This window comes from Mus caroli, unplaced genomic scaffold, assembly GCF_978045245.1.
Source record: "Mus caroli unplaced genomic scaffold, Mus_caroli_1 scaffold_3, whole genome shotgun sequence".
NCBI lineage: Eukaryota > Metazoa > Chordata > Mammalia > Rodentia > Muridae > Mus > Mus caroli.
Genome location: NW_028227258.1, coordinates 89,249,100 through 89,265,251, shown reverse-complemented (window position 1 = coordinate 89,265,251; position 16,152 = coordinate 89,249,100). Strand labels below are relative to the sequence as shown.

Here is a 16,152-nt window from a genome sequence, read left to right as displayed (position 1 = left end):
AGCCAGTTTGCTGCAGGGATACAACTATGTAAAATGACATTTTGGGTTTGGCCTTTTAATGTGAGCAATGGGTACTGAACTTGGATCCTCATATTTGTGTATCAAAAACATAATTTTATCAACCAGTCCTCCCTTTAAAAAAGAATAGTATAAAGCTGATATAATGTTTTTGTACTTTTGCTTTTGTTGATTGTGCTTTGGAGTTGTCTCTACATATGCCTGGAAGTGCATCCCCTTTGTTTTATTTTAAATGGTTCAACATTTGCAGAATTACCATTAGACAATGTTAGTAGATTTTTGTATACAACAGACAGAAGTGTGGTTTGTTTTATTGAATGAAAAGAAAATTTTGGCAATAATGTCCAGGATATAGAGAGAAGAACACTCGCGTACTTTTTGGAACAGCTATGCATTAATATCAAATATATGGGAAACAATATGGACCTCTACAGAGTAGTAAAAATAGAATTTCTACATTTTCCACATTATTCAAGTAATTTACTTCTGGATATCCATCCAAAGCAGTGAAATTAGCATGTGAGAGAGATACCTGCTATGCCATATTTATCTCAGAACCAAAACCCAAAGTCAATATATGCAATTAACCATAGCAGAATGAATGGGCAATGAAAATGAGGTTTAAATACATAACGGTGTATCATTCAGCCACATAAAAGGGTTCATGTTATTGTCAACAACATGCATGGAACTCTCTTATACCAAATTATACTGCCATGTGGAAGGGGAAAAATTGGTTCTATAAAATAAGAGAATAGAATAATGGTCATAAGAGGGGCAAATGAAATTGGAGGTTGAATAAGGATTTCCAAATAAAATTAGATGAGGTTAAATTTCACATCTTCTAGTGAGTTGACTATAATTTGATGTAGTTTTTATACATTTTATAAATTACTAGAGGAGAAGAATTCATAGACAACAGGCACAAAGCAATGGTGACTTTTTAAAGTAACAGGCTTGAAATGAAGGCTGAGGTGGGAGAACACAGAGTTGAAGACAATATGAGTCTCACAGTAAGATCTGTCTCAAATTCCAAAATAAACTAATTTGAGTGGGAAATGCTAGTAAGCCCAATTTGATGATGACCCGTTGTCTGTCTATATTACCTTGCTACACTCTATTCAATAAATAGGTAAAAATTCATACCAGTGAAACAGAAAAATCAAATGTAGTTCCTGAGCCTCACCTTTGAATCTAGAGTTAGAACTTGTACTGTAATAAAAGACAAAGATGATACTAATGCGTATTATAGTATGTGAGGAAGCCCTGATGTGAACTAAGAATATTCCCGTAGGTCCAGGGAAAAGAATTCTCTGACAACAGGGGAATCCTGTTATATCTTTAATATTTTCTTGTTAGTACTTTTGTTGAGTTCTTTCACCATCTTCTTCTACTTCTCTTTCCTCCCTCCCTTCCTTCCTTCATCTATCCATTCCTTCTCCTTGCTGTCCTTCTGAATATCATTTTATCCCTCAAGTATTACTGGTTCAGGCAGAACTTTCAACACAAATTTGGTTACATTCACTGATGTTTCATCTGTTTTGTGCAATTGTTTCTGCTCTTCTTGATACCTACCCCCTTTATTTTCTTCCCAAGTGACAGTGAGGTTTTCAGTTGTAATCTGAGTCAAGCCTGGGGACACTTGCCTATAATCCTAGTACTCAGAAGATGTGGCAGGAGGATTTAGTTCAAAGCTAGCCAGGCATATCCAGGAGACCCCGTGTCTGATTAGATGCTTACATCCTCCTCCCCACATATCATTCACATCATGCTTCCCATTGTTTACAAGATCCAGCTACACCAGTTTCCTTTCTGTCCTCTGAACACAACAATGATGTTTACAGGTGAGGAATTTGCCTTTTTCCTTTGTGTACTTATACATTCTGTTTGTTTATCAGTGGTTTGTCCTTGCCTATATTTCACAGTTCTAATTCCTCTAATCTCCACTGAAATGTCACCCTATGAGGAAGTCTTCTACGTAAATGCAAAACATTTTAAATAGTCCCTTTAGCAACTTTACATTTAACATTAGGTAATAGTATGTATTGGGATCTTCAATCACTACTAATGGGCAAAAAACTTTGCATCTATTTTTATATCTACCTCATAGAACACTGTTTGGAGCCTGGAAACACTCTTTATGTTAGATTGATGAAAACCAAATTTATCATTTCAGGTAATTGGCAAATAGCATGTTGGGCACACACTCTATTCAGTCATTTTCCTAAATGCTGGGGAATAAGGTATTAAAAGAAACAAGAAAACATAAAGCAGCCTCAGCTATTGGGATGTTCATGACTAGAGGAGATAGACAGACATAATGATAGATTATTTTAAGTGAGTGGGATTTTAATAGAAGAGGTCATTTTAAACTGAGAAATTAAATCAAAAGCTTTTATGAAAGGCTTTGATTTATTAGTGCAATGATGACTCCTTGTGGTTATATATTTTGACATTATTCTAATCATGGAGAGAATCTACTGCCTATAAGTTGAAATGAGAAAAGACAAATGGAAGATGCCACAAGCCATACATTCCCAGAAGAAATCCACAAGTAATGGTTCAGATCAATTTCAATGTGTATATGAATCACCATGCTAGGGATTTTTTGAATAAGATGCTGATGTTTATTGTGCAAGCATAATTGTTTAATGTTCTAGGAGTTCCAAATATTATGATCTATACTTTCTGAGTGGGAATTAATAAAAACAAAACTCCAATGTGCAAAATCATAAAATATTCATGTTGAAGGTCATGTTTAGCTTTAGGGGTATAGAAAAATGACAGAGTTCTTGCACAGAGCATACATAGCCCCAGCTTCTACCACCAAACTACAAAGAATCTCACTCTGTTAAGATGTTTCTCACCGCTAATAAAAATGTTTTCTTATTTTTAAGGCATCTTAGACCAAAGACATTATTATTTTTGTACGTTTATTCAATAAAATATAATAATATATACCTTCAAGTTTCCACAAGCTGCCTCTGCATCTCTTCTCGAATATCCCCTCACACTTTCATTTTTCTTCTTCCTCCTCCTCTCCCTCTTCTCATTCTCTTCTCAGCTTTGTGCAGTGACAGTATCTTAGCAATGAGGTTTATCCGAGGTGCAATTATTGCTAATTGAAAACTCAATTTCTCTTTCTCCTCCTCCTCCTCCCCCCATCCCCCTCCTCCTCCTCCTCTTTCTTCTTCTCTGCTTTCTGTTTTCCTTCTATTCTTTTTTTTTTGTTGAAAAACTATTTTTATACAGGGTTTTCTGATTATGAGTTGGCTTTCCAGACCTCCACTGAGATCCTACCTCCCCTCCTATCTGAATCTACACACTTCCTGCCTGTCTTTGGATGACAGATAGTCATCTAAAGAATAATAATAAAATAAGACAAGAGAAAAACCAAACAAACTGGAATAGGACAAAAGAAACAAAACAAAGAACAAGAGCCAAAGAAAAATCACAAGCTGCACACATAGAAACAGAGACACACATGTTTACAGACACAGGCTTCCCCAAATACCATAAAAGTAGAAGCCATAATGTATGAGCAAAAGACCTGATGGATAAAAATAAAATACTAAGCCATGACAAATTATTAAGAGATAAAGAACATCAAAAAATACTAATGAATTTGTGTTATGTTGGGCATCTACTGCTCAATATGGGACCTGTCTTGAGAATGATGTGTAAGAATAACTTGGAGAAAACTAACTTTTCATTTCTGTGTGGTTATCAACTGGAGATAGTTTCAGGGTAGATATGTATTCCTGTGTCCACTTTATCTCTCAGCACTAGAACCACATCTAGTTCAGACACATGCAAGTCCTGCGCTTGCTGTTGCAGTCTCTCTTAGGTCCTGTATGCACTATCTGTTCTGCTGTGTTTAGAAAGTCTTGTTTCCTTCCTGTTCTTTATCAGGACTCTAAAATATTTCCCCTCCTCATTTCTATAGTGTTCCCTACACCCTGAGGGAAAGGATTTGATGAAGTCATCCTTTTCACATCCAAGAGTTCAAAGTTTCTCTCTGTCTACACATTGTCTCATTGTGGGTCTCTATTTTTTTTTTTTTTAGGTCTACTGTAGGAGGAAGCTTCTCTGATGATTGCTGAACAAAATATTTACCTACAAATATAGCAGAATGTCATTAGGAGTCATTTGATTCCAACATACCTTTAGCAAGGCAGTAGTTTTTTATTGTTGTTGTTGTTTTCTCCCAAGTCCCAGATCTATCTGGTCTCAGGTACTTGGCCACACAAGCAATGTCAGGCACGAGTTTTATGTCCTTAAATCCAATCAGAAATTTCTTGGTTATTTCCTGAAATTTTGTGCCATTAATACAGTAGCACATCATACAGGGATATCATTATTGTAGGTTTTGTAGCTCGGCTGATATTTACCTTTGCCTACTGGTAGCATGCAGAGTATATACCAGCACCATGAACACTATTTGGTAGGGTTAAAGGCTCCAGGTGGGCATCTGTTCAACTTCCCCATGTTCAATGAGTTGTGTAGATAGTTTCTTCAGCACTGAGGCCTTACACTTATACTGAAGAGAGCAACCAATAGCTCCCCTAAACCAACCATGAAAATAGACAGGGTTTATGTATGTGGGTTCTTACATAGGATCAATTTTGTACAACAACTTGATTATGGTGACTTTACTAAGTCCATTTTCATATGTGTGATATTTTATGAAGCTTCTACTATGGTAGGTTGTAAAACAAACCTCAAATTTCCCTAATTTTTGTTGGTATTCCCAATATTTCTTCCTGTATCTGTTTCTTTCTTGCCACCTTCTTTACCTTGGTCCTCATATCATCCCTAACTATATATTCTATTCCTCCTTCCACAGGAGATCCATCATGGAACCCTAGACCCTTAAGCTGTACATAACTTCTATGGCTATATAGATCAGAGCTTACTTTTCTTAGAAGTAACATCCAACATATTCATATAAGCAGATGTATACTACATTTGTAATTCTTGCTTTGGATTACTTCATACAATGTTTTTTAGCTTCATCCACGTATCTGTGAACTTCATGATTTCATTCTTGTTAGTGACAGAGTAACATTCCATTGTGTAAATTACCACATTCCCTTTATTCAGTCATTCGCTGATAGACATGTAGGCTGCTTCCAATTTCTGGCTATACAACAGCAATAAAGATGGCTGAGCAAGTGTCTGGGTAGCGAAATTAACAACCTTCTGCGTATATGCACAAGAATTATGTAACTGGATCTTAGAAAGAAAGTAGATTTCTTTCCAGCTTTCTAAAGAACTACTATTTGTTGAAGATGTTTTTTGTTTTAGTGTGAATTACTGGCTTATATTTCTTTTTTAAAAATCAGGTGTTTAGAGGCATGTGGACTTATATCTTGGTCTTCAATTCTATTTCTTTTATTAACATGTTTGTTTTTGTGCCAATACCATGCTTTTACTACTACTGCCATACATCTATGCTATAGTTTGAAACTGGAAATGGTGATATGTCTAGCAGTTCTTTCATTATCCTGTATAGTGTTTTGCTTAAGATATCCTGTTCTTTGTTGGTGCATGTGTGTGTGTGTGTGTGTGTGTTTGTATGTTTCCATATGAAATTGAAAATTGTCTTTTCATGATCTGTAAAGAATCGTATTAGAATCTTGATGGGGATTGTTTTAAATCTATAGTTTATTTTGTGGTATGATATTTTTTTTACTATATTATTAATGCTATTGATCTATGAGTATGGGGAATCATTTTGTCTTATATATTCTTCAAATTTATTTCCTCCATGTCCTAAAGTCTTTATCATACAAAGTTCTACTTGCTTAGTTAGAAGGTACTTTTCCTGAGATCATTGTGAAAAATGTTTTATTCCCCGATTTCTTCCTTAATCCATGTGTTAATTTTATATGGGGAGACTACTTATTTTCATGAATTGATTTGTGTCCTGCTAATTTTCTGAAAGTTTTTTTTAAGCTGTAAGAGTTACCTGGTGGAGATTTTATTGTCTCCTGTACATGCTATCATGTCATCATAAATAAGGATGCTTTGATTTGTTTTTTGTTTGTTTGTTTGTTTGATCAACTTGATCTCCTTTATTGCTCTAACTAAAGCTTCAAGTACTCTATTGGATAGGTATGGAGAAAGTGGACAATCTTGTCATGTTTTTTATTTTGTTTCTTAATATATTTTCTTAAATTTCTTTTTTATTGGTTAATTTATTTAAATTTCAAATGTTACCCTCTTCCCAGTTTCTTCTTCACACGCCTTCTATCCTGTCCTCCTTTCCCCTGCCTCTAGGAGGGTGCTACCCCACCCACCGACTCCTGCCTTCACAGTCTAGTGTTCCTCTATTCTGTGTTATCAAGCCTCGACATGGCCAAGAGGCTCCCCTCCCAATGATGCCAGATAAGGCAGTCTTCTGCTACATATCCAACAGTACTCTCTGTGTACTCTTTGGTTGGTGGTTTAGTCCCTGGTTTTAATAGAAATGCTTTGAGTTTGTGGCTATTTGGGTTGAGGTTGGCTGTCCACTTTCTATAAGTCATCTCTATTAATTAGAGGAATGTGCTTTGCATTCCTAGTCTCTCCAGAACATGTAACATGATGGTATTATAGTGGGTCAAAGGCCTTTTCTAAATCAAATGAGGGTTTCTTTCTTTTCTTTTTTTTTTTCATTCAGTCTGATTACATGGTGAATTATTTTATTTATTTACTTTGATCCATCCTTGTATTTCTGGGATGAAGCCTACTTGATCACAGTAGATGATTTATTAAAGTATGTTACATTCAGTTTGCAAGTATTTTTATTAAATTTTTGTACATGCATGTTCCTAAGGAAAGTGGTCTATAAATCTCATTCTTGTTTGGTTTTTGTGTGGTTTCGGTATTGGGCAATTATTCCTACTCTGTAAAATAATGTTGCAAGTATTGATAGTAACTCTTCTTAAAAAGTCTTGCAGAATTTATCACTGAAGCCAGCTGACCCTGGGCTTTCCTGTTACTGTTTCTGTTGGTGACTTTTAATGGCTACTTCTATTTCACTAGGGCTATAGGTCTGTATGAATTGCTTATGTGATCTTTATTTGACTTTTCATATGTGTGTGTTTGTGTGTGTGTGTATGAGAAAAATTATCCACTTTTTAGATATTCTAATTAGTGAAATGCAATTTTTTTAAACATATGTCCTTTTCTGGATTTCCTTGAGATCTGTTGTTATGTTCTCCTGTTTATCTCTAATTTTATTAACTTGGACCTTCTCTCTTCATTTTAGTTAATTGGGATACGTATTGATAATCTTCTTGATTTTCTCAGTAAGCCAACTCTTTGTTTCATTGAGACTTGATATTGCTTTTTTTCATTCTTTGTATTTTATTGATTTCAGACCTGAATTTGAGTATTTCTTGTCATCTACTCATTTTTGGTGTGATTACTTCTTTTTCTTTTTCTTCTTTTTAAGATGAGAGCTCACCAATTTCTTATGGAGATATCTTCTTATAAGTGATAGGGCCTTTGTTCACTTCTTCCTCTCAGTAATAGGGACTCCATCTGGCTTGGATATATATATACATATATATACATATATATGTATATGTATATATGTGTGTGTGTATGTATGTGTGTGTATGTATGTGTGTGTGTGTATGCATGTTGCTGTTGGTGACTTTTACCAGCAATATATATATTTGTTCTGTGAATGCTGTTATGATCTTTGTGAGTTCATATTTGTGTCAATTCCATTGTGTCTCAAAGACATTGATTACATAGTTTTCGTCATCATCCCTGACACTTTTTTCATTGTTTTTATTAGATATTTTCTTTATTTACAGTTCAAATGTTATTCCATTTCCTGGTTTCCCCTCCGATAACCCCTTATCACCTATTCTCTCCCTCTGTTTACCAACCCACCCATACCCACTTCCTGTTCCTAGCATTTCCCCTACTTGAGGCATAGAGCCTTCACAGGACCAAGTGCCTCTCTTCCCATTGATGTCCAAAGAGGCCATCCTCTGCTACATATGCAACTGGAGCCATGAGTCCTTCATGTGTACTCTTTGGTTGGTGGTTTAGTCCCTGGGAGCTCTAGGGATACTTATTAGTTCATATTGCTGTTCCTCCTATGGTGCTGTAAACCCATTCAGCTCCTTGGGTTCTTTCACTGGCTCCTCCAGTGGGGACCCTGTGCTCAGTCCAATGGATGGCTGTGAGCATCCCATCCAGGTCTAAGTTTTAAAAAGTCTATTATTCTCTGTGCATTGTTCTGCTATGAGTTTCTGTATTAATTCTCATCTCCTAGAAGAAAAGCCTCTGATTCTGGCTAAGCAAGACACTTATCTCTGGGTATAGCACAGTACCATTAGGAGTAGTTTTATTTTTACATTCTCTAGCAGAACAATAATATTTTCCTCCCTATGTCCATGGTCTGTCTAGTTCTGTTTCTTTGCACTCCTGCAGTGGCTGGCATGAATTCTATTGAATGTAGTGTAAGTTAAATCCAGTCAGATAGTGCTTGCTTACTCTCACAGTAAATCCACTATTGAACCAGTGTATCAGGCAGAGAAGTCATCATTGCAGATCACAGGGTTGGTAGATAAGCTAGTGATTGGTTAACTTAATTTTTGGTAAGTGCAGAGTACATTCTAAGTATCATGAATATTACTTAGTAGGAGTGAATAACCTAATTATGCACGAGTTTCACTTCTCTATCTTCAATTAGATGTATGAGTTCTGTCTTCAGTATTAGGGACTTACCATCAGTTTGTATAGAGCAACCAATAGCCTTGGAGCTAACCTGAATTATTTTGCATGATTTTTTGGACCACTTTCACCAATAGTTCGATTAGATATAACTCATTTCTGGCACTGAAGGTTTCATTTGATGGCCAACCATATCTAGTTGGTAATTTTTCTTCTCCATTATTTGGTAACTCTTTTGGATTCTGTTCATACTTATTTATTTATTTTAAAAAAGATAAGAGACTTTTCTTTTTATAAACGTTCAAATAGCCATTAGTGTCAACTGTCCTCCCTGTAATCTGTCTCTCTTAATGCCTCTTCCATTCCCATTAGCATGTACTATACAAGAAAGCCAATGTAGCAGAATGGGGCATAAGGGGAGGGAGGAGTGGAGAGGGAGTATTAAATCATAGGTTAAAGGAAAGTAAAAAAGGCCATGCTGAGGGCAGATATCTGTGGGAAGGATTACTGAACACTCTTGTTTAAATACATTAATATTGTATTAAACAACCTTCAGATATCTATTTATTAAAAAGATTTATGCATTTATTTTATGTACGTGAGTACAGTGTAGCTGTCCTCAGACACACCAGAAGGGAACATCAAATCTGATTTCAGATGGTTGTGAGCACCATGTGGTTGCTGAGAATTGAACTTAGTACTTCTGGAAGAAGAGACAGTGCTCGTAACCCTTGAGCCATCTCTCCAGACCCAAATATCTATTTTCATATTTATAGACAAAGTCCATCAGCCTTAACCGGAGGTTCTCTTTGCAGTGGGTAGTTCAGAAACTTTTTTTTTTAATTTTTATATTTTTATTACGTATTTTCCTCAATTACATTTCCAATGCTATCCCAAAAGTCCCCCATACCCCCCCCCACTTCCCTACCCACCCATTCCCGTTCTTTTGGCCCTGGCATTCCCCTGTATTGGGGCATATAAAGTTTGCAAGTCCAATGGGCCTCTCTTTCCAGTGATGGCCGACTAGGCCATCTTTCGATACATATGCAGCTAGAGACAAGAGCTCCGGGGTACTGGTTAGTTCATCATGTTGTTCCCCCTATAGGGTTGCAGATCCCTTTAACTCCTTGGGTACATTCTCTAGCTTCTCCATTGGCAGCCCGGTGATCCATCCAATAGCTGAATGTGAGCATCCACTTCTGTGTTTGCTAGGCCCCAGCATAGTCTCACAAGAGAACACTATATCTGGGTCCTTTCAGCAAAATCTTGCTAGTGTATGCAATGGTGTCAGCGTTTGGAAGCTGATTATGGGATGGATCCCTGGATTTGGCAGTCTCTAGATGGTCCATCCTTTCATCACAGCTCGAAACTTTGTCTCTGTAACTCCTTCCATGGGTGTTTTCTTCCCAATTCTAAGAAGGGGCATAGTGTCCACACTTTGGTTTTCATTCTTCTTGAGTTTCATGCATTTAGCAAATTGAATCTTATATCTTGGGTATCCTAAGTTTTGGGCTAATATCCACTTATCAGTGAATACATATTGTGTGAGTTCTTTTGTGATTGTGTTACCTCACTCAAGATGATGCCCTCCAGGTCCATCCATTTGGCTAGGAATTTCATAAATTCATTCTTTTTAATAGCTGAGTAGTACTCCATTGTGTAAATGTACCATAAATTCTGTATCCATTCCTCTGTTGAGGGGCATCTGGGTTCTTTCCAGCTTCCGGCTATTATAAATAAGGCTGCTATGAACATAGTGGAGCATGTGTCCTTCTTACCAGTTGGGACATCTTCTGGATATATGCTCAGGAGAGGTATTGCTGGATCCTCCGGTAGTACTATGTCCAATTTTCTGAGGAACCGCCAGACTGATTTCCAGAGTGGTTGTACAAGCTTACAATCCCACCAACAATAGAGGAGTGTTCCTCTTTCTCCACATACTCGCCAGCATCTGCTGTCACCTGAATTTTTGATCTTAGCCATTCTGACTGGTGTGAGGTGGAATCTCAGGGTTGTTTTGATTTGCATTTCCCTGATGATTAAGGATGTTGAACATTTTTTCAGGTGCTTCTCTGCCATTCAGTATTCCTCAGGTGAGAATTCTTTGTTCAGTTCTGAGCCCCATTTTTTAATGGGGTTATTTGATTTTCTGGAGTCCACCTTCCTGAGTTCTTTATATATATTGGATATTAGTCCCTTATCTGATTAAGGATAGGTAAAGATCCTTTCCCAATCTGTTGGTGGTTTTTTGTCTTATTGATGGTGTCTTTTGCCTTTCAGAAGCTTTGCAGTTTCATGAGGTCCCACTTGTCAATCTCGATCTTACAGCACAAGCCATTGCTGTTCTATTCAAGAATTTTTCCCCTGTGCCCATATCTTCAAGGCTTTTCCCCACTTTCTCCTCTATAAGTTTCAGTGTCTCTGGTTTTATGTGAAGTTCCTTGATCCACTTAGACTTGACCTTAGTACATGGAGATAGGAATGGATCGATTTCCATTCTTCTACATGATAACAACCAGTTGTGCCAGCACCATTTGTTGAAAATGCTGTCTTTCTTCCACTGGATGGTTTTAGCTCCCTTGTCGAAGATCAAGTGACCATAGGTGTGTGGGTTCATTTCTGGGTCTTCAATTCTATTCCATTGGTCTGCTTGTCTGTCACTATACCAGTACCACACCGTTTTTATCACAATTGCTCTGTAGTAAAGCTTTAGGTCCCGCATGGTGATTCCACCAGAGGTTCTTTTATCCTTGAGAAGAGTTTTTGCTATCTTAGGTTTTTTGTTGTTCCAGATGAATTTGCAGATTGCACTTTCTAATTCGTTGAAGAATTGAGTTGGAACTTTGATGGGGATTGCATTGAATCTGTAGGTTGTTTTTGGCAAGATAACCATTTTTACAATGTTGATCCTGCCAATCCATGAGCATGGGAGATCTTTCCATCTTCTGAGATCTTCTATAGTTTCTTTCTTCAGAGACTTATAGTTTTTATTATACAGATCTTTCACTTCCTTAGTTAGAGTCACGCCAAGATATTTTATATTATTTGTGACTATTTAGAAGGGTGTTATTTCCCTAATTTCTTTCTCAGCCTGTTTATTCTTTGTGTAGAGAAAGGCCATTGATTTGTTTGAGTTAATTTTATATCCAGCTACTTCACCAAAGCTGTTTATCAGGTTTAGGAGTTCTCTGGTGGAATTTTTAGGGTCACTTATATATACTATCATATCATCTGCAAAAAGTGATATTTTGACTTCATCTTTTCCAATTTGTATCCCTTTGATCTCCTTTTGTTGTTGAGTTGCTCTGGCTAGGACTTCAAGTACAATGTTGAATATGTATGGAGAAAGTGGAAAGCCTTGTCTAGTCCCTGATTTTTGAGGGATTGCTTCAAGCTTCTCACCATTTACTTTGATGTTGGCTACTGGTTTGCTGTAGATTGCTTTTATCATGTTTAGGTATGGGCCTTGAATTCCTGATCTTTCCAAGACTTTTATCATCAATGGGTGTTGGATCTTGTCAAATGCTTTTTCCGCATCTAAAGAGATGACCATGTGGTTTTTGTCTTTGAGTTTGTTTATATACTGGATTACTTTGATGGATTTCCGTATATTGAACCATCCCTGCATCCCTGGGATGAAACCTACTTGGTCAGGATGAATGATTGTTTTGATGTGTTCTTGGATTCGGTTAGCAAGAACTTTATTGAGGATTTTTGCATCAATATTCATAAGGGATATTGGTCTGAAGTTTTCTATCTTTGTTGGGTCTTTTTGTGGTTTTGGTATCAGAGTAATTGTGGCTTCATAGAATGAGTTGGGTAGAGTACCTTCTGTTTCTATTTTGCGGAATAGTTTGTGAAGAACTGGGATTAGATCTTCTTTGAAGGTCTGATAGAACTCTGCACTAAACCCATCTGGTCCTGTGCTTTTTTTTTGGTTGGGAGCCTATTAATGACTGCTTCTATTTCTTTGTGGGATATAGGGCTGTTTAGATCATTAACCTAATCTTGATTCAACTTTGATACCTGGTATCTGTCTAGAAACTTCTCCATTTCATCCAGGTTCTCCAGTTTTGTTGAGTATAGCATTTTGTAGAAGGATCTGAAAGTGTTTTTGATGTCTTCAGGATCTGTTGTTATGTCTCCTTTTTCATTTCTGATTTTGTTAATTAGAATGCTTTCCCTGTGCCCTCTACTGAGTCTGGCTAAGGGTTTATCTATCTTGTTGATTTTCTCAAAGAACCAGCTCCTTGATTGGTTGATTCTTTGAATAGTTCTTCTTGTTTCCACTTGGTTGATTTCGCCCCTGAGTTTAATTATTTCCTGTCTTCTACTCCTCTTGTGTGAATTTCCTTCCTTTTGTTCTAGCGCTTTTAGGTGTGTTGTCAAGCTGCTAATGTGTGCTCTCTCTAGTTTCTTTTTGGAGGCACTCAGAGCTATGAGTTTTCCTCTTAGAATTGCTTTCATTGTGTCCCATAAGTTTGGGTATGTTGTGGCTTCATTTTCATTGAACTCTAAAAAGTCCTTAATTTCTTTCTTTATTCCTTCCTTGACCAAGTTATCATTGAGAAGAGTGTTGTTCAGTTTCCAAGTGAATGTTGGCTTTCTATTATTTATTTTGTTATTGAAGATCAGCCTTAGTCCATGGTGATCTGATAGGATGCATGGGACAATTTCAATATTTTTGTATCTGTTGAGGCCTGTTTTGTGACCAATTATGTGGTCAATTTTGGAGAAGGTACCATTAGGTGCTGAGAAGAAGGTATATCCTTTTGTTTCAGGATAGAATGTTCTGTAGATATCTGCCAGATCCATTTGATTCATAACTTCTGTTAGTTTCACTGTGTTCCTGTTTAGTTTCTGTTTCCATGATCTGTCCATTGGTGAAAGTGGTGTGTTGAAGTCTCCCACTATTATTGTGTGAGGTACAATGGGTGTTTTGAGCTTTACTAAAGTTTCTTTAATGAATGTGGCTGCCTTTGTATTTGGAGCATAGATATTCAGAATTCATAGTTCCTCTTGGAGGATTTTACCTTTGATGAGTATGAAGTGCCCCTCCTTGTCTTTTTTTGTTTATTTTGGGTTGGAAGTCGATTTTGTTAGATATTAAAATGGCTACTCCAGCTTGTTTCTTAATACCATTTGCTTGGAAAATTGTTTTCCAGCCTTTCATTCTGAGGTAGTGTCTATCTTTTTCTCTGAAATGAGTTTCCTGTAAGCAGCAAAATGTGGCTCTTGTTTGTGTAGCCAGTTTGTTAGTCTATGTCTTTTTATTGGGGAGTTGAGTCCATTGATATAATAGATATTAAAGAAAAGTAATTGTTGCTTCCTGTTATTTTTGTTGTTAAAGTTGGCATTCTGTTCTTGTGGCTGTCTTCTTTTAGGTTTGTTGAGGGATTACCTTCTTGTTTTTTCTAGGGCGTCGTTCCAGTCCTTGTATTGTTTTTTTTTTCTGTTATTATCCTTTGAAGGGCTGGATTCGTGGAAAGATAATGTGTGAGTTTGGTTTTTGTTGTGGAATACTTTGGTTTCTCCATCTATGTTAATTGAGAGTTTGGCTGGGTATAATAGCTTGGGCTGGAATTTGTGTTCTTTTAGTGTCTGTATAACATCTGTCCAGGATCTTCTGGCTTTCATAGTCTCTGGTGAAAAATCTGGTGTAATTCTGTTAGGTTTGCCTTTATATGTTACTTGGCCTTTTTCTCTTACTGCTTTTAGTATTCTATCTTTATTTAGTGCATTTGTTGTTCTGATTATTATGTGTCGGGTGGTATTTCTTTTCTGGTCCAGTCTATTTGGAGTTCTGTAAGCTTCTTTTATGTTCATGGGCATCTCTTTCTTTAGATTTGGGAAGTTTTCTTCTATAATCTTGTTGAAGATATTTGCTGGTCCTTTGAGTTGAAACTCTTCATTCTCATCCACTCCTATTATCCATAGGTTTGGTCTTCTCATTGTGTCCTGGATTTCCTGGATGTTTTGAGTTAGGATCTTTTTGCATTTTCCATTTTCTTTGATTTTTGTGCAGATGTTCTCTATGGAATCTTCTGCACCTGAGATTCTCTCTTCCATCTCTTGTATTCTGTTGCTGATGCTTGCATCTATGGTTTCAGATTTTTTTCCTAGGGTTTCTATCTCCAGTGTTGCCTCATTTTGGGTTTTCTTTATTGTGTCTACTTCCCTTTTTAGGTCTACTATGGTTTTGTTCATTTCCATCACCTGTTTGGATGTGTTTTCCTGTTTTTCTTCAAGGACTTCTACCTATTTGGTTGTCTTTTCCTGTTTTTCTTTAAGGACTTCTACCTGTTTGATTATGTTATCCTGTTTTTCTTTAAGGACTTGTAACTCTTTAGCAATGTTCTCCTGTAATTCTTTAAGTGAGTTATTAAAGTCCTTCTTGATGTCCTCTACCATCATCATGAGATATGCTTTTAAATCCAGGTCTAGCTTTTCGGGTGTGTTGGGGTGCCCTGGACTGGGCGAAGTGGGAGTGCTGGGTTCTGATGATGGTGAGTGGTCTTGGTTTCTGTTAGTAAGATTCTTAAGTTTACCTTTCACCATCTGGTAATCTCTGGAGTTAGTTGTTATAGTTGTCTCTGTTTAGAGATTGTTCTTCTGGTGATTCTGATTAACGTCTAACAGCAGACCTGGGAGACAGGCTCTCTCCTCTCTGAGTTTCAGTGATTAGAGCACTCTCTGCTGGCAAGCTCTCCTCTTACAGGGAAGGTGCACAGATATCTGGTGTTTGGACCTCCACCTGGCCGAAGAAGAAGGCCCAAAACAGGACCTTTCACAGATGCTGTTTTGCTTTGGCAGGTCACAGAAGCTGTCAGCTTCTGTGGTATACACTCTCACTTGTGCAGACTAAGTTCCTAAGTTCGTTGGAGTCCCAGATCCAAGATGGTGCTCCCTGATCCTGAGGCAGAGGGCTCCCGTGCAGGGTGGACCACTGTCCTCAGGCTGGGAGGGTGCCGGATGTCTGTGGCCCCAAAAGCGTGCTGCCTCAGCGGTTCTGTGGCTCCCACCTGTCCCAGAAGCTGTTTGCTCTGTGTTGCACACTCTCACCTGTGCAGACTAAGTTCCTCCCGAAGACTTTTCTAAGACAGAACTGAACCGGGTAGTTCAGAAACTTATGGCTGTCAACGAATCATAAAAATAAATAAGTGAAGTTTGAAGGTTCAGCTTACAACAAGACATGTATACTAACCAATCAGCTTAAAGTTCAGAAAACACTAAGGAGAGGAGAAAAGAAGTATGCATGAGATGGGGTGAAAGGGTCAGAATTGCTGTCCTCTAGACTCAACACACAATTGCAATCTTGAATCATAACAACTAGCCCCCTCAAAAATCAATCATAGAGAAGTGAGAAGCAGAAATGACCTTACTGCTTACTATTCAATAATTGGCTGCTGCAAGAGAAACCGTTATATTTAGTTATGTACTCATTGTTAAGCCCAC

General features: G+C 37.4%; 1 long non-coding RNA gene and 1 pseudogene across 1 annotated transcript in view; both read left to right on the top strand.

Moving 5' to 3' along the window:
• The window catches only part of LOC147005619 (uncharacterized), a 442,787-nt gene that overhangs the window by 45,046 nt on the left and 381,589 nt on the right, over positions 1-16,152 (top strand). The gene's annotated exons all lie outside the window — the stretch shown is intronic.
• LOC147005620 (U4 spliceosomal RNA) lies at positions 3,081-3,158 on the top strand (annotated as a pseudogene).